Here is a 22828-nt window from a genome sequence, read left to right as displayed (position 1 = left end):
TGGTACATTCAGTAAAGGCAGGTCCAAACCCCTCCCTCTGCATCAAGACTATGCAAGGTGTCCCACCATAGGTAGGGGGCTCCAAAAAGCCAGCTTTTGCAACAGGGATGGATCCTGATCCTACTGACAGGGGTCCCTTAAGAAGATCAAACTACACAACTGTCTCACTTATGCAGAGGGCCTAGTGGGAACTCATGAACTTTACACTAACAGCTGTGGAGTCTCCACGGGACTGGACATTTTCTATTTCTAATTGTAGAGCCTGAAAGTAAGAGTGTTTTTCTGTTTTCCTTATGGAATTCTGTGCCTTCTAAGGTAGCAATCAAATATTTATTAATGAATGAGATGAGAGAACAATAAGATCATTAGTATTTCGATATTTTCTACATTAACTATCTGAAAATTCTTTTTTAAAAATAATTTATTTATTTATTATGTATACAGAAGAGGGTGCCAGATCTCATTACAGATGGTTGTGAGCCACCATGTGGTTGCTGGAAATTGAACTCAGGACCTCTGGAAGAGCAGTCAGTGCTCTTAACCTCTGAGCCATCTCTCAGCCCCGAAAATTCTTAAATAATTTTAACCTTTTAATGCTACTAAATAAGTTTTGTAACCCATGTAGTTTGTATTTCTGTGACTATTTTATTACTTTAGAACAAAATATTGCTGAATATAGTCATTCCTCAGTATGGTTGGTGCATTGGCTCCAGGATTTTCTGTGGATGCAAACAATTTTGAATCTTCAAATCTCTCATAAAATAGTGTAGCATTTGTATATAACCTACGCACATACTCCTGTACACTTTAAATCATTTCTAGACTACTCATAACACATGAAATGCATGTGCAGTTTAAGTATTTGTTATGCAGTAGAGTGTCTGACTGATAATGACAAGGTAAAACAGTCCCGGGGCTGGAAAAACTGATCAGTAGGTAAAATACTTACTACCTAAGTGTGAGAACCAGAATTGATATAACTAGAACTAACATACCCACATACCTACTATAGCAGTCTGTCTGTAATTCTATAACCCAGGAGATAATAGGGAATAACAGGGAATTCCTGGGACAAGCTAATTAACTAGATAGAGAGTTGGCAAACTTTGACTTCAAATGATAGACTCTCATTTTATTATTAGGTAGAAGATGAGTAAGAAAGACCCCTAACATGCACAAGTCTGCACAGGTTGAAACCAGACTAAGCCCCACCATTGAGAGAGGGAAGTGGATATCCATAACTAACAAGATATCTGTAATTGGTGTCCACTTGCAAATGAAAAGAGTATGCTCCAGTGAAGCCTCAATGGGTATATTAATTGCACTTCATGACAGGTTCCATGCCCAGTTGTAGTTTTGTGGTTGCTACTGCTGTGGCTACTAACACAAAATGAACTCAATGCTATTTTTGTAGATTTTTGTCTCATATTGCTTTTTTGGAATGGTTTATTGTCTTTTTGGTCTTTTGCTTGTATGTTTTGGTTTCAACTAAGGACTCTCTCTGGGTTTTTTTTTGTGTGTGTGTGTATATGTGTGTGTGTCTATCTTTCTGTGTTTTTGAGTGAGTGTGTGCATGCAAATTTTCTGATTTTGTGTGTGTGTGTGGAAGAGAGAGAGTTGAGTGGAGAAGAGTGATCAGAATATATTATATGAAAAATATTTTTCTTTAAGACAAATACAATAAATGCAAATCACCTCAAAGAAAAAAAAAACACTAACTCCTGGTCTCCACATGCATACCTACACTCACACATATACACACACACATGTGCATACACACATGCATAGATGCACACATTCACAGACATGCAAACACAACCACACATATATACACACACTCTCACACACAGTCACACATACACATGAAAAAACACTTGTGTCCCACATCCATTTTTGCATATTATATTCTGTCATATATTGTATTCTGATCACTCTTCCCCACATAACTCTCTCTTAAAAAACAAACAAAAAATTAGAAAAAACTCACACACACACACACATACACACAAACACACACACATACACTCACACAGAAAGACAGACACACACATGCACAAAAAACCCCACAGAGAATCCAAAGTTGAAACCATAATATACAAGCAATATACAGTAATATATAGATATATGCACACAGAAATCAATATAAATACTTATTGCAGATGCAGTATCTTGAGCAAATGTTCAGTATTTAGTTGGCCAAATCAGTGGGTGTAGAACTTACATATGGAACTTCAGGTGAAATGTATTTTTCCAGAAAAATATTACATAAAAGATACAGTAAAATATTATCAAAAGGTACTAATCTAAATGTATAAAGAAGTCCTAACTATGATAAATAATGAGAATGAATGGCAAAGGTCTTTAAAACATATATCCCAGTATTTCCCAAGGAGAATGAGCCAAATTAGTGGCGGCATCTGCTGGTTTTATTTTGAGAAATTGACTTGGAAGAAACTTCCAGTTATACCTAAAGTTAGAAATTATTGCAAAGTGAGATTATCATGAAGTTTGCCATCAGTGCTATACCTATGATTCTCATGTAACGGCTGAAGGGCATTGAACCTCAAAAACTTCAATTGTAAAATTGTAGATGTAGTCATTCCAGATAGCTACTGGGTAACAAATATTTGTAGGAAGATTTTTTTTGTGGGGGGTGGGAAATGTGTTTGGGTCAATTTAATTACATTTTTACACTGTAAGCTACAGACTATAATACTACCCACCTCGGCAGATCAGCTTTCCCAGATATCAGTAAGAATTCTTTCCTGGCCTAATAGAGCACTGGCTGCCCTGTGCTTCCTGTGATATCTCTGTGTGTCTGGTTTTCAGTGGGTCAGAGATGAAGAATCTTGAGAACCTTGTGGAAGTAAAATTAAATTACAAGGTGCTCTTACTGACTGATATTTATAAATGTGTTTTATTTTTTATTTATATAAGTAGTCAGATCTTCCCCCCCCCCGTGTGTGTGTGTGTGTGTGTGTGTGTGTGTATTTAAGGTAAACATTTACAATTTTCCTTAATTTTTCAATGAGCTAATAAAGCATTGAAGACAGAGGCAGACCCATTCCATCCTGTCAAGTACTGTCACTTCTCCCAACTTCTTCATCCTTGAGTATTTATGTTTCCCTATTTAAATCTAGAGGTTTCTTTTTAGAAAGAGATCTTTTTACAAAAGCACTTTTTTAATGATTGAAGATATAAGATCTCCTAATGTATACTCTATGTAATAGGTATGACTAGAGGTGATTTGCTGTAATAAAAGGAACTTCAAAGACAGTCTCAGCTATCAACTCCAGTGTTTCTGTCTCAAATGGCTTTGTTCTCTGTTTAACTTTGCTAAATTCCCCTCATGCTTTCCCAGAATTCCCAATAGGATTTTATTGAGTTCTCCTGTCAGAAGAAACTGAGTTTTTTCTCTACATCATTGAACATCATCTGTGTGTACTACAAGGTTTTTAGTTAAGTATTTCCATATGGCATTAAGGCTGGGGCAACAGGTGAAGTGATTTTACCCAATCTCTAAATGTGAACAATGAAGAAACAATGCAAAATCTACTAATTAGCTGTTCATTGTTTATTTTCATATGAAGTCCCCTTGAATTTCAAATTATAGTTATGATGTATCAATGGGTTGCAAAGTAACTTTCACCTTATGGAAATGTGGATTGAAACATTCCCAAACGTGCTTACATATCTACAATGACATTTGCATCTGCTCAAAGACCAAACCTTTACCAAACAACAAACTTGGTTTTATTTCTCCAAAATAGACTTTCTCCTGATCTCATAGCAGTGCCCTTTTCAAAAATATCACTGTGGAATTTTATAGTGCCTTCTGGGTTAAGATGATTTTCATTCATTCATCTTGCTGATCTACCTGTAGTATAGGCCAATAAACCTTGCTAGAGACTGATTTTATCAATTTCTTTAGGGTACAGTCTAATGCTTCATGCACGCATTTCCTACACCATAAATTTCTACCTTATTGTATATGCATAGATTGTTCATTGATTTTCATACCTCAACAAAGAGGTTAGTAAATCATCTTATGGTTAGGGATTTTTCCCGGCGTGATTGGCTCAGATGTTGGATGATTCTTTTTGAAATTAGGGAGGATAATTTACCACATGCCACATTTTATAACCATTGAAGTTACAATGAAGGTCTGCAGAATGTGTTAATTATGTGCCTAGAGCCAATGTGCTTTCTGGTCCTATAAGTAATATCATTTGTTGTCGTTTATTAAAAGAGATTTGGAAGATCTGGGAGGGTGAAAGAAGGATACTTGTGAGATGTGGAGAAATGGGATACGTTTCCTGTGCAGCACAGGTTTGTGTAGCTATCAAATACCTTTAAATTGAGAAGATGGCTTACACTAACCAAATGAGGCTCAGATGAAATTGTATTATACATTCAGCGAGGATACTTATTAACTGGCTTATATTCCCATTACACAATCATTGTGGCAACCCAGTGAAAATGTGGAGAAAGTGGTTATTTCAGAGCACTTATCCACTGGCTCACTTATCCAATGTGTTCAGATAAATGAAATCTGACAGGATTCACAGCAGGGTTGCTGTCAGGGTAGTGATGCTTTTGATTAGATACCAAAGAAGACCATCTTCTGAGGCTATTATTTGGATTAGTTCCCAGGGCTGAGAGTTACCACCATAGTCTCGTTAAGAAGAAGTTGTCTTCCCAAGTATTCAAATACAAATAGGACAGTCATTTAATACTATGAAGTTTAAAAGAATTTGGGAAAGCAACTGCAAGCCTCTTCTTTGAAATTGTTCTATTTCAAAGAAATGAAAGAGATAAGAGTTATGTGAGGTAAGCTCAAAGCAGGATGGTGTGCCTAGCAAGCCAATTCATTATCTCAGAGGGCAGAACTTAGGCTTTATGGAAGTCCTTATCTATTACATCACAGGACAGGATTTTCCAACTTCAGTACCACATTGCTAACATTATCACTGTACAGATGGAGATGTCTGGTAAATTGAAGAGCAAAGATAAGCTTTTCTATACATCTGAAACTCAGTGTCACTTAAAAAGAAATCTTTTATAACAATAGTATTAAACCACTTAGATTAATCAATTAATCGAGTTGGAGGCAAATATAGCCTCAAACTGAGACATATATGATAGCATTGGGGTAAAATACCATAGGTTTAGGATTTCATAAAGGTCATTTAATAGTCATGGGAGTACACTATCATTGTATGAAATTATCTTACAACTTCAAATGTGCTCACACACAGTCTCTTCCAATTATATAATCTCATAAAAAACCATAGGGATTTAAAAATAATATACAATCCGGGCAGTGGTGGCACATGCCTTTAATCCCAGCACTCAGGAGGCAGAGGCAGGTAGATCTCTGTGAGTTCAAGGCTAGCCTGGGCAACTGAGTGAGTTCCAGGATAGGTGCAAAGCTACACAGAGAAACCCTGTCTCCAAACACCCACCCCCCCAAAAAGTATACAAAATGAATTTGCTGTTTATTCCTCTTCATCAGAATCAGAAAACTATGTTAGAAAAATAAAGGAGGAATGGAGATATGATGAGGAGATGGAGAGAATTCTGGATAGTGATAAGAAATAATGAAATCTGAAGAAAGTAGAAAGAAGTACTTTCTTCTAAGGACAGAATATGTGACTATTGACCAAAAGGTAAAAAGAACCATATCCCAAAAGCCTGAGGTACATGGAAACAAATGGGCATCATAGCTGTCTTCTGACCTAAAAATATTCTGACCTTATTTTAATATCCATGAGTATTTCATAATATAATATGAAAATGGTGTTCAGAGGAATTGTTTGCTATTTTAAGTGGTTTGCTCTAGTAAAAATATTTAGTATTTATTGCTTTTACTATCAGTTATGCTTTATTTATAATATTTAGAATATAATAAATGGTTCATTGCACCCTTAAAGGAGGATAAAACTAAAACTTAAACATAAAATGCACCTCTGAAAAAAAATCAAATTATAATTTATTGCATAAGCAATTGCTCAGTAGAGTGTCGTAAATATAGCAGTGAACTTGAGTGAATACGTCTAGTTTATAATTTAGGAAGGGCATATCAGGAATAAAATCTCAGCTGTTTTTCTCTATAGCATGCATGATTTCATCTGGTATATATCTGAACTAGCTTTCAAACCTAGTGCCTTGGCAGGTATTTGAAGCTGATCTTCAAGGCTGTCATAGGAGGATAATAACCTGTCATAATGGGAAGGCTCATTCGTAGGATACCCCTTTTTCAACTGTGTACTGCTGTATCTCAGGCTGGACTTGGGAGACATTCCCCACAGTCTAAGGTACTTCTGACACTAGATTTCCAGTGTTATTTGCAATTGACCAGTTAATTTTATGACTGGAAAAAGATTCCATGAGTCATCTTACTGAAGTGGCTTACAATTGCGATTTTCTTTCTTTCTCTCTGTCTCTGTCTCTCTCTCCTCTCTGTCTCTCTGTCTCTGTCTCTGTCTCTCACCCACACATACACTCATAGATAATATATATATATGTAGAATATAAGTATTTTATATATAATATGGGTGCATGTGTGTATGTGTGTTCTTAAAGGCCTTTCTCCATTGTCTTCTTGTATACAAACATATAAGACACCTCAAAAAATACTGATTATATTGACTGAATTTCAGAAGTTAAATTATGTTCTGACTTAGTTATTTCATTTGGTATATAAAACCTGTTGTGTAGTATATAAAACTCATTTTTTAATGAGTCTTGGAATCTTTAATTTTTTGCTAAATATCAAAGTACAGCATTAGAATCCACTGAAGCAAATGGACAAGTTATAGTTTTGGGAAATTCCTGTCTTCCATGAGAATTTAGCATAGATTTTACTCATAGTTTAAATTATATAAATAAAGATATACACAAAATAACTCTAGTAAAAAGTGCTCATTTAGCTGGGTGGTGGTGGCACACACCTTTAATCCCAGCACTCGGGAAGCAGAGGCAGGCAGATCTCTGTGATTTCGAGGCCAGCCTGGGCTACCAAATGAGCTGCAGGAAAAGGTGCAAAGCTATACAGGGAAACCCTGTCTCAAAAAACAACAACAACAAAAAACAAAACAAAACAACAAAAAAATGCTCATTTATCATGTTGAATATAACTGTTATTATCTAGGGTATTTTTTTCTCCAGTTTAAATGCCATTGTTTATAAAAGAGACAAGGGTTATTTCTCAAGCTCTTAAATCATCAAGGTTTGTAATTTTTTATATCAATGATGGGTTAGGTAAATAATAATAACCCATACTTGGCCATCATTCTGTGCCATGTCAGATATTTGCAAGTCCACTACCTTAGGAGATTCTCAAACTGAACCATGTAAAAAAATAGGTTAAGGATTGTTTCCTATAATTTAAAACTGAAATAAATATCCAGAAAAGTTATAAACTCTATAGTGTCACGAAATTTATGCATCTCAGTCCAAAGACTATAGTTGTACCTTCTAATTATCTTCTCTTTCCCAGTCATGGATGCTTGGTCTGTAAATTAAAAGAATTGGATGAGAGATAAGTCTGGGTGTTAGGATGATAGCTTAGTATGCACAAAACCTCGAGTTTGTTTCCCAGCATTGCAAAACAAAACCAATCCTTGGCAAATAAATTAAGAACAGGTAATACATAGCATGTTTTAAGTAAAATAACTGAAATAAATTGTTATAAAGCACAATTTCAAAGAAATTGGACATTAGTGTTACTATAATTGCTTTTGTATGAGGCAGATTGAATAATGACATGACAGTTTATGAGTACATCTTTCTTACAACCACTCATCTAGAAGAAAATAATGCAGTTTGCACTCTTCGAGTTATACTCTTATGAATGGTATGTGTTTGTGATTATATTTGAATTCTTTCTTTTCTTTTTTAATTTTTTCCTTTTATTGACAATATATTTTTCTCACATAATATATCCTGATTATGAGATCCCCTACTTCTACTCCTCCCGGTTCCTCCCTACCTTCCTCCCATCCAGATGCACTCCCTTTCTGTCTCTCCTCCAAAAAGAAACAGGCTTCTAAGGGCTAGAATTACAATTTCATATAGTAAAATGAGATGAAAACTAACAGATTGTAATTGAACAAACAGAAGAAAAGGAGCTCAAGAGAAGGCACACAAATCAGAGAACCACTCTTGCACAAACCTAGGAATCCCATAATGTATGCTCAGGAAACCATAATGTAAACACAGAGGACTTGATGCAGTCCTGTGCAGGCTCCATGATGCAGTCCTGTGCAGGCTCCATGATGCAGTCCTGTGCAGGCTCCATGCATGCTGCTTCATATGTGCCTTAATCGGGTTGATTTAGAGGAACCTGTTTTCTTGGTGCCCTCTACCCCTTCTGGCTCTCACATTATCTCTGCCTCCTCTTTCACAGGGTTTCTTGAGTCCTAAGAAGAGGCATCAGATGAGGAAATCCCATTTAGGGCTGAGTATTCAAAGGGCAATCACTCTCTATATAATGCCTGGCTTTGGGTGTCTATGTTTGTTCTTATTTGCTTCAGGGGGAAGCTTCTCTGATGCTTGAGATATGTACTTACCTATGAGTTCAGCAAAATGTTATTTGGAGTCATTTTATTGCTCATTTTTTTCTTTTTCTTTAGACAAGTATTATTTGGTTTAACCCTAGGTCTCCCAGCTATCAAATGTTAGGTTCGTCATCACCAAGCATTGTCCTGTATGGGTTCCATCTCTTGGAGTGGTCCTTAAGTCAAATCAGATATTGGGTGCTTACTTTCACAAGCTTTTGGCCATCATTGTCTTAGCATATCTTACAGGCGGGATTTTGTTGCTGGGTTGGTGTTTACATTTCTCCTTTGGTAGTATGTAGAGTACCTTACTGTACGAAAGATGCTAACAAGTAGGAATAAAGGCTCTATATAGGCACTGGCTCTCCCTTTTTATGTTCAATGACTTATATAGATGCTGTCTTCAGTAATGGAGCCTTGCTGGCAGTTTGTGGCAAGCAACCTATAGTCTTGGCAGTAGCCTAGGTTGCTTGAGGATTCCCATGGGACCCCATTGGCTAATAATTCAATTAGATGTAAACCAATTCTGGTATTGGAGGCATCATTTAGTGACAAGAGATGTTCAGTTGGGGCTCTTCTCCATTATTTGGCAATTTCATGTAGCTCACCTTCATATATGTATGTATTTTAGTAAGTCTTTACTGTATTAGGGTTTCATACCTGTGGTGATATTGTGTTCCCCAATATATTGTGCCCACTAATAAACTTATCTGGGGTCTGAGAACAGAACAGCCACTAGATAGACATAGAGGCTAGAAAATGGTGGCATATACAACTTTAATCCTAGCATTCTGGAGGCAGAGATCCATTCAGATCTATGTGAGTTCAAAGCTACACTGGAAACAGCCAGACATGGAGACACATGCCTTTAATCCCAGGAAGTGATGTTAGGAAGCAGAAAGGTATATATAAGGCGTGAGGACCAGAAACTAAGCCATTAAGCTTTTAGGCTTTTAGCAGCAGTTCAGCTGAGATTCATTCTGGATAAGGTCACAGAAGCTTCCAGTTTGAGAAAATGAGATCAGCTGAGGAACTGATGAGGGGAGGTTAGCTGTGGCTTGTTCTGTTTTCTGATCTTTCAGTGTTTACCCGAATACCTGGCTCCAGGTTTGTTTTTATGAATAAGACCTTTTAAGATATGCGTTACACATAGTGCACTGCAATGACTCTTAATTTCTTGAACAACAAATTCTGTTATTTGATACCCATGCATATACATGACTAAGCCACTTGGAGGTTTTAATTCCCCTTTTAATGTGTTGATAACATTTTGACAATGAGAAAAATGATACAGTACTAAGCAAAAATGTTTCAATATAGAGCAAGCAGACAGGTCCATTGACTATAAAGCTTAGTACTTTACTTTGTTTTTCTCTGTACTATTGCTGTTATTTGTGAATCACTTCCAGTAATGTATCCTTCTCTCTTCCTGTCAGCCTGCTCTTAGATCAGGGTTATTAAGAGGCAATCATGTAATGAGTTTTAATGGAGTAGGCTTTGTCAGTCAGCCAAAAGTGTTTTCATAACATCTGTTCTGCATTTTTAAGTTGACCCAAAGCCATTTTTATTTGATATGCTAAACATTTACCTGAGTCTTGATGAGCTGTGTTACACATGGAGAAAATTTAGTTTTGGATACCTAATACTAATTTAAAATTTCATTATCCAGATGTGTCAGTAGATGAATGCTTACAATAAGGTTTGGGCAAAAGTTATAATAAGCTTTGTATTCTAATCTGATTCTCATATATATATATATAAAAATTGCTGTTGAGAAAAATGTATATACTGTGTCTCTGATGAGATTAAATTCTTCTTTTTCTATTAGAGATTAAATTTTTATGTACTTTCTTTATTGATTATTTGGGAATTTCAAATCATGCACCACAATTCTGTTCATCTCCCAGTCCTCCCATATCTGCTCCTCACCCTTGCAGCATCCTCCCAAAATTTTTTTTAAAAAGTTAAGACTAAAGCAAGCCAACCAACCAACCAACCAACCAACCAACCAACTAACTAACTAACCAACCAACCAAACTAACAAACAAAAAAACAACCAAAAAATCTCTTAGTTCCTCCATCTTTCCTGCTCTTCAACCTCTTCGTTTGTCTTACTGGCATTTGGAGACATTGTGTGTCACAGTATACCCATTTTTGCAATCAGCCTTATTTGCAAATGTTCAATGCAATGAGTCACTGGTCTTGTTCAAGGTCTCTTGTTTCTAGTACACTATCATCACTGGGTCCTCCACTGAAACTACTCTTGGATATCCAATGGCCACCCCAACTCATAGAGATTCTTTGAGTATCATTCTGTAGGACCAGTTTCTTCATGAACTCCAGTAGGTAACAGATAGGGTAAATATTACCGTGTGCCAGCCCCCCTCAAGCGAGGGCTTGAGCCAGCTCTTCTATGCTCTTCAGGGCCAGTTCTCCCACACCCATGGTGAGGGGTGAGACCATAGAGATTACATTTTAAATGACTAGGTATGTAGTATCTAGTATAGTGAAACTAAGCACTGTTTTATAATTGCGATACAGAGGTTAGCAAATTATGGTCTGTAGACCAAGTCTGTCCACGTGCTGTCTCCTTAAACAAAACCTCTAACTTGTTCATGTATAGCTTGGTATTGTTTCCAACTACAAAGACCAAGTTCATTTTCAACCTACTCCATGTCTTCAGAACCTTAGTCACTTAGTCTCTGGCTTGTTGCAGAGGACGCTACTAATGTTGGGATGATTTCCAGCTTAATTTAACCAGTGCTATTTCTCACATGTATTTAAATTCTTACAGTCTTTATTATTTTAATCCATGTGATAATTGTGACACCTCTGGTGCAGAGACACCACTGTTCATTGGTGACTAAGTATTGTTATACCAAGGAAATGTTTGGATTTCAAACTAGCTTACATTACTTTGAAAAAAATATTTGAATGGCAGCAGCATAACATGCCATTTGAAGGATAGGATATATGAATCACCTAGTGCTGAACACTTTGCCGCCCCTGTGTATTGATTGTATTAACAATGCTTTTCATGTAAGCAAGGGCTGGTGCATGTTTCTAAGCTAACAGGTATTAGTAGCTAATACACCACTTTAATGAATGATTAACAGCTCACAAAGATATCACATTTGTACAAAAAAGTGTTAGGCTTCCAGCAGGGCAATCTCACTTTCAGTAAAAAATATCTAGATGCTACAAGAGTAATCACACAAATCTCCAAATGTCCAATGATTTTAAGAATTATCACACTAACAATAACAATTAACCTGCATACAAGACTTGCTGTGTGCCCAAGTGCTTCATGCATATTAATTGATTTAGTCTTTAATAGCTGAGAACTTAGATTGACACTGTGGTAACTAGTGGGGTTTGCTCATGTATCCCTGGTGTATTACATTTCTCAATAGGTTCTAACTGCTACAACATTTATTTGATTGTGCTATCAAATTGCTTGCAATGTGGCTATCCTTCCCAATCAGTCAGATTTACTATTATATCTGTACATCATTATAAACAAATAACTATGCCACTAATACGTTATATTTCATGGTCAATTTGGTTTAACACATTTTTCCTTTTGCTCAGCCATGCTCAAAATACTCAGTCACTTACCTTTCAATTGGCAAACATTTCTTCTCAAAACTAAAATCTCTTCACCAGTTACATCCATGAGCATCAGTATTATGTTGATTTTAAGCTGATTTTAGGTTGCATCTTGTGAGTTCTTAGCAGGAATTAAATTAACTTAGAAAAATCATGGACCCAGAGACTATGCAAGCTATAAAACAGAGGAGACAGCACCTTCTTGCTCCTGTTTCTGCAGGACACAGAGAATTGCCCACATTGCCAAGAATACTGAATTGTTTCCTTTTCTAGGTGTTAAAAGCTGTTTCTTTTTTGCCTTTGTGATTTTTGTTTATATTTTATTTCTTCTAGTCATGCATAACTTTAGCTAATTTTCCCACTAACAGTCATCAAAATGGAGGAAACTGAAGCCCAATGCTATTCTTATAAGTTTTTATTTTATTTTTTGCCATTATTCTCTCTTATTTAGTCATTTCTAATATTGTCAAGGCCCCAAGAGCCTGTATCTGTAGCTCTTTATTAACTACCATAGACATTAGGCTTACTTTCTGGTTCTATCAAAATGAGAAAAGTATTCCATTGAGCTTATGCCATGTAGCAATGAAATATACACACTTTACAATGCAAATTGTATTCATAATAATGGTTTTTACTCACTTTTTGGTTTATAAATGACTTCTTTATTTGCAATGCATATTAAATAAACTAAGGTATAGATAATGGTCTCAGATGTACTAGGGGGATCCCTTGGAATAGAAATCTCATTTTTAACACTTGGTGAGAACAAGCACATTTTTATTTCATACATTGATTTGTTTGAGAATTCTTTTCCTCACCCACTTTGTATTCTGAGCCCAACATGATAGCTGTATTTGGTTGCTTGCAGGATATATAGATATATGCGACCAAGCCTTCAAGATCCATTTGCTTTCATCTGCAGAACTTTTCAACTGCTAGGCGTAAAAGGGATTACAGATACTTTTTTCCTTTCAGTCCTCAAGGAGATTCAACACAAAACGCAGTCCCTAGCAATGAGCAGCCTTGTGTTCAATCTCATGTGCTATACAATACCTTTTCCTTAAGTGTGTTGTCCATGAAAAACAATTGAAAAGTGCATGTTCAAGATGCGTATTACCTATTAAAGGCAATTTAATGAATCAATTAAAACTTCAAATTTAAAAGTTGTCAGTGCAGCAGTGATATATACCTATAGGAATAAATTTAGGAAGATAAAAGAAAAAATATAATAGAATGTAGTTAGTAAGTAGAAAGCTATTTTCTTGAGGAAAGGAATGGTGAAAGGAAAAAAAAAACTAGCAGTATGCCTGAGAGTTTAAAAAGCATATGAATTAGAAATAAAATAGAATACTCACAGATATAGAGGGAATTAAATAGCTTATATAATTATACTTTATTTACAAATATACTTTGTTCAGGTATGAATAAAATGAGAACTACTAAGAGAACATAAATACAAAAAAATGAACTCAGAAAACATACATGACCATGTAAGAAATGGAGAATCTTATCAAAGAGGAAAAGTCACCAAACTGTAGTCCAATTTTCAAGCAAATTATCTAAAAATGTTGGAGTTTAGAGAACTCTGTGTAATTCTAACTGTCCCTATCAATAGAAAGGTCATAAAAGGTAAAAATAATAATAATCTTATAGAACTCTTACAGAGAGAATGATAAATCTATAAAAACTGCATGAAATGAAGTAATCTTGATTTACTTCTGAATATCTACCTATGAAATTATAAACCTACATATTGGACTCTGGCAATATTAACATGTAGTATGAACACTTTGAAGACAGAGGCAGGCATATCTCTGAGTTAAATGCCAGCCTGGTCTACAGTAGTACAGAAAAATCATGTCTTAATAACAAACAAACAAAAACAAAAAACAACAAAACAAAAGAAAACAAAAAACTTGCACTATAATCTGACTATACACATTAGAAACACAGGTTTAGACGTCAGCCATATATTAAGGAAAAACTCCAAAATTTTAAAATATTCATATTAATACACATGCAAAACAATGAAAGAAAAAGAGACTAGAGGCCATAAAATTGAGGGAGAGAAAGTGGGCGTTATAGACATCGGAGGGGCTAATGGAAGAAACACTAAAGGGGAAATGATAATCTTATATGGTAAGTTCAAAAAATATTAATAAAAATACAACTGTCAGGGTGTTTGGCCATCTGATCACCAGACTAGGTCAGATCAGGCTTTCTCTCGACCATTGCCAGCAGTCTACAGAGGATGTATCATTGTGGATTTCTGGGGACCTCTCCAGCACTGTGCCTATTCCTGTTCTCATGTGGTCTTCATTTATCATGGTCTGTTATTCCTTGTTCTCCCTTTCTGTTCTTGATCCAGCTGGTATCTCCTGCTCCCCTAAGCTTTCTTTCCCTCGAACCTTGTTGTTCATGTAGATTTCATCCATTTCTCTGTAATTGGGCGATCCATGTGTCTTTCTTAGGGTTCTGTTTTTTAGGTAGCCTCCCTGGAGTTGTGTTGCAGTCTAGTCATCTTTGTTTTACATCTAGTATCCTACTATGAGTGAGTACATACCACGTTTGTCCTTCTGAGTCTGGGTTACCTCACTCAGGATGATTTTTTCTAGATCCATCCATTTGCCTGCAAACCTCATGATGTTATTGTTTTTCTCTGCTGAGTAGTACTCCACTGTGTATATGTACCATATGTTGCTGGGACTCTCATCCAATAACAGATGGAAGTGGATGCAGAGATCCATGGCCAGGCCCCAGATGGAGCTCCAGGAGTCCAATTGTTGAGAAAGAGGAGGGAATGCAAGAGTGTGAATTGTTAAGACCAAGATTGGAAAAGCACAGGGACAAATGGCCAAAATAATGGAAACACATGAATTATGAACCAAAGGCTGTGGAGTCCCCAGCTGGAGCAGGCCCTCTTGATAAGTGAGACAATTGAATAGCTTGAACTGCTTGGGAGGCACACAGGCAGTGGGACCAGGATCTGTCCTTAGTGCATGAGCTGGCTGTTTGGAACCTTGGGCTTACACAGGGACACTTTGCTCAGCCTGGAAGGAGGGGACTGGACCTGCCTGTACTGAATCCACCAGGTTGAACTGAATCCCCAGGGCTGTCTTGGCCCTGGAGGAGATGGGAATGGAGGGGAGGGGCTGGGGGGAAAAGGGGGGTGGAGGCGGGAGGGAGGAGGACAGGGGAACCCATGGCTGATGTGTAAAATTAAAACACAAATATAATAAATAAAAAAGAGAAAAAAATAAAAATACAATATAATAGAAAGGAAGTCATAATATTTTCTCTGACACACATTACAAATTCATAATAATTAAATAATTAAAAGTATCAAGACAACAATCACCTCTGAACTAATTCATGAACAATTGAAACATGTTTAAAATATTAAAAGTTTTTCTCAAGTTGAGAGAAACTGCTAATGTTAATATGGAAAAAATAAGCATTTGGAGTTTTCCAAAGAATATGTAAAATAAAGTGACACAGAAAATGATCATTGTCATTACAACATAGTACAACATCATTATAATCTGGACAGTTTGAAATTGCTACTCAAAGAAGTACATAGATTAAAGCTATTCAAGACCATCTGGAAATCTTTTCAAATAAGTAAACATGCAGTGCTCAGTAATTATGGGGAAAGATTTCTCAAGTTTTAGCAAAATGTTAAGGTAAACATTTACTTATACTCTACAGCAAAATAGTTAATTAAGAATAAAGAGTTTAAAATAAAATGATTTTGGCGGGAGAGATAGCTTAGTGGTTAGGAGCACTGGCTGTTCTTCCAGAGGACCCGCGTTTAATTCCCAACACCCATGTGGGAGTTCACACTGTCTGTAACTCCAGCTTCAGGAGTTAAAACACCTTCATACAGATACACATGCAGACAAAACCCAACTCAAATAAAATGAAAACAAACAATTAAAAGTAAAATGATTTAATTGTATTTAAAAGTTTTACTGGAACCTTGACATATGGTTTTAAGTTTATGAGCATCAAACTCAGCAGCCATTTGTAAGATTGGTAAATTTGACCATGATTAGAAACAATTACAGAAGAGAAATAATGAACAGATTCAAGGAGGTAAGTGTCAGGAGTCTTTGTTATTTTAATACACAAAGGAGACTTGCAGCCAATAGGAAAAACCTAATTAATAGGAAAATCTTAACAGGCATATATGGTTTTTTTTTTTTCACAAGGAATTCTCCTTGTGAATGGCTGATAACAGAAAAATATTTAATTTCATAGCAAAGGTGGTAATTACACAATATCATGCTGGGAAGAAAGTTTGAAATGACAGACAATTTGTAATAATTTGATGAAATAGGCTTTCTTATGTAGTTGGGGCATAAGAGAAAAATGATACCAAACCATTTGATGCCAGTTTGGTGATACCTCAAGAATCACAATAAACACTGCTCATCTTCTGTTAAAAGAAAAAAAAAAAGGTGTTTGCAAAGAATTCATTTGTGTTTACCTGCTATTTGTGACTATAAAACAGAAAAGCTCTAATTGAGTGGCAGTTTGGATCATAACATGTTCAGAGCTCAAAGTGAGAGGTATTAGTATATTGTTATTAGCTATCCTGTAGCTATATCAATTCCCTAATAAAATGTCTATAGGAACATCTTGGGACGAGCACATAGGACACCATTTCCTTGGCTATTTCAAGTGGTTAAAAATGCACAAGATATTTTATTTTATAATTTTAACATTTTTTCTAAATATCTGAATAACTGTCTTTGTTTAAAATATTTAAAAAACATTGGCTACACATACACATGAAATATGTGTTTCCATGTCATTTTCCTCTTCCAGATCAGTAACTGACATAAGATTTTATAAGTACTTCTGTTGCCTCTATTTATTGGTTCACAAACATCACTTCAGGTGCAAATTTCCACCCAAGGCCCACACTGCAGTAATAGATACACTGTATTTTTGGTTTTGAGCCTAGAGACACTGTAAAAGAGACTATATTACATAATTAATCTCTAGGTGGCCTAGATGGAAAGTCAAAATCCCAAGGAATTGTTTTGAGGGTGACCTCCGTAACAGAGTATTGAAATGAGAAAGACTTGACAAGCTGAGACAAAATCATAATAACAGCCCCGGCAATTTCCTAATTGAGAAGTGGGAACAGTTAATCTCTGTTAGAGAAACACAAGAAAGGTCACAAGAAACAAGATTGCCCAGATTTTAAAATAAATCATGAAAATGCCAAGTCACTCCTATCTCACCCTGAATACTGCAGCCTAAAAGGAATATTTCTACCGTCTTTGTTGCTTTATTGTGTAGAGTTTTGGGCACTCAGTACATAATGGCTACAACATGTTCTATTTTCTTCATACTTATGCTTTTTATATCTCTAATTAGATATTATATTTTCTTAATGTGCAGGCTGTTTTCCTTTTATTTTTCTCAATAGCCTAGGAGTACTTAGGGTGTTTAATAAGCCAACTTTTTAAGTTTGTCTCTTTATTAATTTCAGATTTTATGATTTTAACCTTTAATCCTATTTGGATTATTTTCTCTTAATTTCTTATCCTAGGGTGCTCCTATCTTTATACTTAAACCAGATTAATATTCCTCTGAATATTCTTTGCCTAGATTCTTAACCAATTTCTTATTACTTAAAAAATAAGGTTCAGGGACTAAGGAGGAGGCTCAGTAGATAAGGTACTGGCCATAGGAACACAAAGACGAGAGTTCAGATTCTCTGGACCTGTGTAAAGCCCCAAACAGCAGGCTGCTCACCTGTTGTTCCCATGTTGAGACAGGAAATGAAGACAGGGGAACCCTACAGGATACAGAGCCTGAAGGGATACATAGAAAACACAAAAAGAAAGTATGTTTACATATACAACAACAAACATGTGCACACATGCTCATCATACATATACATGCATGGTGTTCAAAGAGAGGCACAGATGAAATAAATAAAATAAAGCCAAGACACCTAAATGTTTCTTCATATAGCTCCTGTTATTCTTCTACCTTTTGATGTAGTTCTTTTCTCATGTGGAATTTTTTTTCCTGTAACTAAGCTGGTGGCTTCAAAATATATCTCCATTCCTTCTCATATTAATAATCTTCCTCATTAATTCTAGTTGTCTACTGATTGATTTTCACTTCTATATTCAGGACGATCTCTCCTGAGACCCACAGCATACACTACATTATTTTGTTGTGAAATGTGTCTGTGTACTGTTCATATTACTTCCTAATACTATGTGATGTATTCTATGTACTTTCTATTTGCACAGAAAATGAAAAAGACTATGAGTACCCTCAGAGAAAGAAAAATAATCTGTTTCTTTGTGTCATTTTAATGTATATATACGATATATACATTATATATATATACATATACATATATAGTTAATTAGTTAGTTAGTTAGTTAGTTAGTTAGTTAGTTAGTTAGGAAGAAAGAGTTCCTGGTAAATGTTAGACAATTATCAAGGTTTTGATGGAAAGATTTGGATTCATTATAAATAGAAGATTTGTGAACTAAAGCTTCTAAACAATGTTTTTTTGAGCAAACAATATTTAGTTACAAATTTCTGTACCTCACTTCAATATAAGTATTTCAGGATTTTTGGAGGGAAGGATACAGATGGTAGAAGGAAATAAGGATAAAGTCAACTAAATATATGTGACACGCCAAGAGCTCTCTGTTACTTTGTAAGAAAAGAAAAATAAATGCTTGACAGACAGTTACTAGATAGAGAATTTCACAATGTAAAGCTAGATATTGTAGATGTAACAGTCTTATTAAATAAGAAACACAGAGCCAAATGCAGAGTTAAAAGCCGTAGAGGTCAGAGCAATAGCTAAGAGCTGATACTAAAAACCCTTTCTTACCCTTCACTGCCACTGCTGTCCTTCCCTCGGAAAGAGAGCTACTTCCTGTGTGTCTTTTTATTGACATTCTGTTCTGCCTTCTCATTAGTTGTAAACCAAACCACATGACCTCCTCATCACTGCCTGTCTATACAGATCTCCAGGCTTTCTATGGTTGGTATTGAGATTAAAGGCATGTATCTCCATGCTGGCTGTATCTCTGAACACACAGAGATCTGCCTGTCATGTGATTGGTATTAAAGGTGTGCGCCACCATCGCCCAGCTTCTGCTATGCCTTTCTATTATCTCTGACCCCCAGGCAACTTTATTTAGTAACATACAAATAAAATCACATTTCAGTACAAATAAAATATCACCATAAGATATAAACTAGTTTATATCACCTTAACAATATTGGCTGTATATTATACAAGTTGACAAATGTATTGTGCCATATATCTGCCATGAAAGTATGCAGAGTAATTAGGATGATTTAATAAATCTACTTCCTACCTATACATATCTCACCTACACACTGACCTCCAAAAACCACTGATCTTTTAGTTTGCTGTATAATTGTACCTGTTACAGAACATCATATAGTTGGAATCATGCAGTAGTCATCTCAGACTGGATTTCCTTTTCCCGTAGAAAACATACACTTAAAATTCCTTTTTGACTTTGTGTGGCTCTTTGGCTTGTTTCTTCTTTCCTTTGTATTACAAATTGTGTGAAATATATTTGGATCATACTTTCAACTCCCTGAACTCTTAAATCCTCCTACTTTTCTTCCAACCAAACTTCATTCTCTCTCTCTCTCTCTCTCTCTCTCTCTCTCTCTCTCTCAAAGAAAAAAGAAATAATGATGATAAAACAACAAAAAGGTTAAAAACTAAGGCAAAATACTCAAAGTTAACAATCAGTGTGCATACACACTCAACTGGAGTCTATTTTGTGTGGTTCAGCTACTACAGGACATAAATCCTGACCTGGAGTTGATATTCATGGTGACACTATGTTAGAGGAAATTGGTTTTCACTTCCTTAGCAAGTGTCAATTGCAAAAGTATTGTGATTAGAGATGATATTTTGTGTCCATTTCCCTTTTCTATGCTGGGATTTTGTCTGGTTTGAACTTGTAAATGTCTATGCGTGCTGTCACAATCTCTGTAAATTCATATATGCACCAGCCCTGCTGTGTATACACACTTCTGTTTTCTTAGACTAAAGTGTCTTCTACCTCCTCTGGCTCTTACAGTCTTTCTGCCTCCTCTTCTGTGTCTGTGCCTTTAAAAAGAGAGTATGAAAGACATGCCATTTAGGGCTGATAGCTCCAAAGTCTCTTACTTTCTGTATGTTGTCCAGCTGTGAATCTTTTTGTTGATTCCCATCTACTGCATAAAGAGGCTTCTCCAAATAGGGTTGAGTGAGGTTGAGTGATCAGTGAGTATAAAAATATGTAATTAGGAGTTATTTTATTGTTACACTACTTTAGCTGAAGAATAATATTGAGTTTTCCTGTGGGCCACAGATTTTCTAGTCTCACATTCTTGGCCACTTTGTCTGTATCAGGTTTGTGTTCCTTCTCATAGAGTGGGCCTTAAATAAAATTCAAAAAAGTGGTTGGTTACTCCCATAACATTCATGCCACTATTACACTAGTACATCTTGGAGACAGGTCACTGTTGTGGGTCACAGTGTTTGGAACTGAGTGATAATGATTACTGCCTTTGCTGAGTAGTGTGCAGAGCACCCTCCCTTACCATGAATGCTAGTCAGTAGAGGTAGAAGTTGTAGTTGGACACCATCTCAACTCTTCCATGTTTGCTGACAAAAGTACATGGCATCTTAAGAAAGCAGCCCTTGGCATTAGGCTGTAGAGTGCAACTAATATCCTTAACAATAGCCAGTGATGTTTTAGCCTTAGGCAATGACTCAACAAGATATAAACCCTTCTAGGAACTGAGGGTTTTACTTGGTTTTGAGAGATGTCTAGTGGTGGCATCGTTTCCCTCATTATATGATGTATAACATATAATTAGGAAGCTTCTATATAAGCTTGTTTCCATATTGCCTTTCAGGGGCCCTTAGTATTAGTTTGCCCTCCACATATTCCTTTCTTTGCCCTGCCCACCCATCCTTTCCTTATTTAATACTCAGATTCTAGTTTCCCCTTTTATCCACATATAACACTTTATTTTCCTTTCCTTTCCTCAGAAGATACCTGCCTTACCACTGGTCACTTCCTAGCTATGCCATGTCTGTAGTTATGCTGATTGAAAACACATATTTAACATTTAAAAGCTAACATCCAAATATAACAGGAAACATGTAATGTTAGTCTTTTGGGGCCTGGGTTACTTCACTCAGGATGACTGTTTCTAGCTCTATCCATTTACCTACCAATTCCATAATTTCATTTTTCTTAACTGTTGAATAGTTTTCCATTGTACACATGTACCAAACTTTCATTATCCATGCATCTGGCGATGAATAGCTAGGCTCTCGTCAATTTATGGATTTTTTAAATAAAACTTTTTATTTTATTCTCATTTATTTATTTATATTTATTTTATTATTAGTTTGTGTGTATGAATGTTTTGTGCCACATCAATGCCTGATGCCCCAGAAGGTTGTGAGCATCCATGTAGGTACTAGGAATTGAACCTGGGCCCTTTGTAGGAACAAGTCCTCTTAACCATTGAGTCAACTTTCCATCCCTACTTAGGACTATTATGAATAGAGCAAAATTAAATATGTATGATCAAGTATCTCTAAAATAAGATGCAAAATCCTTTAGGCATATGCCCAAAAGTGATATAGGCTGCTCTCTTCTTATTACTGAGTGATATTTAATTACATATATAACACACTTTGTACATATTTTTCTTGTTATGATTTTATTCATAACCATGGACTTAACTCTGCAATCCAAGTAGACTTGGAGGGGGACAAGGAAACTATGGAGACCAAAACTTCAGTGAGAGATGATGTTATGGAATATTGCGAGTATATGGGTTGGAGGCTCTCTCTTGATCTACAGAAGAAATAGTCTAGTAGATAAAATGCAAGCAAGTCAAAGGTATTAGATTTTTTCACAGGTACCATGGTGATCCTCTCGCTGGTCTTGCCATTCTGGACCCAAATCCTCCATGGTTTCCACAATACCCGTGACTTCGTTCACATCCACAAAGCTGACATGTGCCATCCAACCACCTAGTCTTGTTAGTGTAGATGAAAAACTGGAAACCATTTGGGTATGGTTCAGCATTTGCCGTGGACAAGACAGTAGGACCTGGATGCTTTAGGATGAAGTTCTCATCCTCAAATATATTCCTGTAGATGGACTTGCCAGCAACAGCTCCATCATGGTATGTGAACTCACCACTTTGGCACAAGCATGCTGGGTCACTATAGAAGGAGAAACCTTATATTCCAATCCTTTCTTCCAGTGCCCATAACATGAAGGTTTTCTACTGTCTTTGAGACTCTCCATGCAAACAGCTCGAAGCAGATGTGACCTAACTGCTTGCTATCAGCCCTGATGTCAAAGAACACATTGGGGTTAAGCATGGCTGGCAGTAAGCAGGGACAAGGGATAAGTAGATCATTTTACATGGTATATGCTGTTTCCAAGTTTGGATAGTTATAAATGAAGATAAACATCAGTGAGTCAATGTTTGTGTGGATTTTATCCTCTGGTTATTTTGGCAAGTAACTGATAGTTTTATTAATTGCTGGGTTAGACCAGAAGCTCATTTGTGAATTGAGATCTATACAAATTTACCAATTATCTTCAAAT

General features: G+C 36.1%; 1 protein-coding gene across 2 annotated transcripts in view; it reads left to right on the top strand.

Annotated features, from left to right (window-relative positions):
• The window catches only part of Sgcz (sarcoglycan zeta), a 1055262-nt gene that overhangs the window by 105473 nt on the left and 926961 nt on the right, over positions 1 to 22828 (top strand). The gene's annotated exons all lie outside the window — the stretch shown is intronic.

The sequence above is a fragment of the Onychomys torridus genome, chromosome 17, assembly GCF_903995425.1.
Source record: "Onychomys torridus chromosome 17, mOncTor1.1, whole genome shotgun sequence".
NCBI lineage: Eukaryota > Metazoa > Chordata > Mammalia > Rodentia > Cricetidae > Onychomys > Onychomys torridus.
Note: the sequence above shows the minus strand (reverse complement) of the source record. Positions and strands in the feature narration are given on the sequence as shown.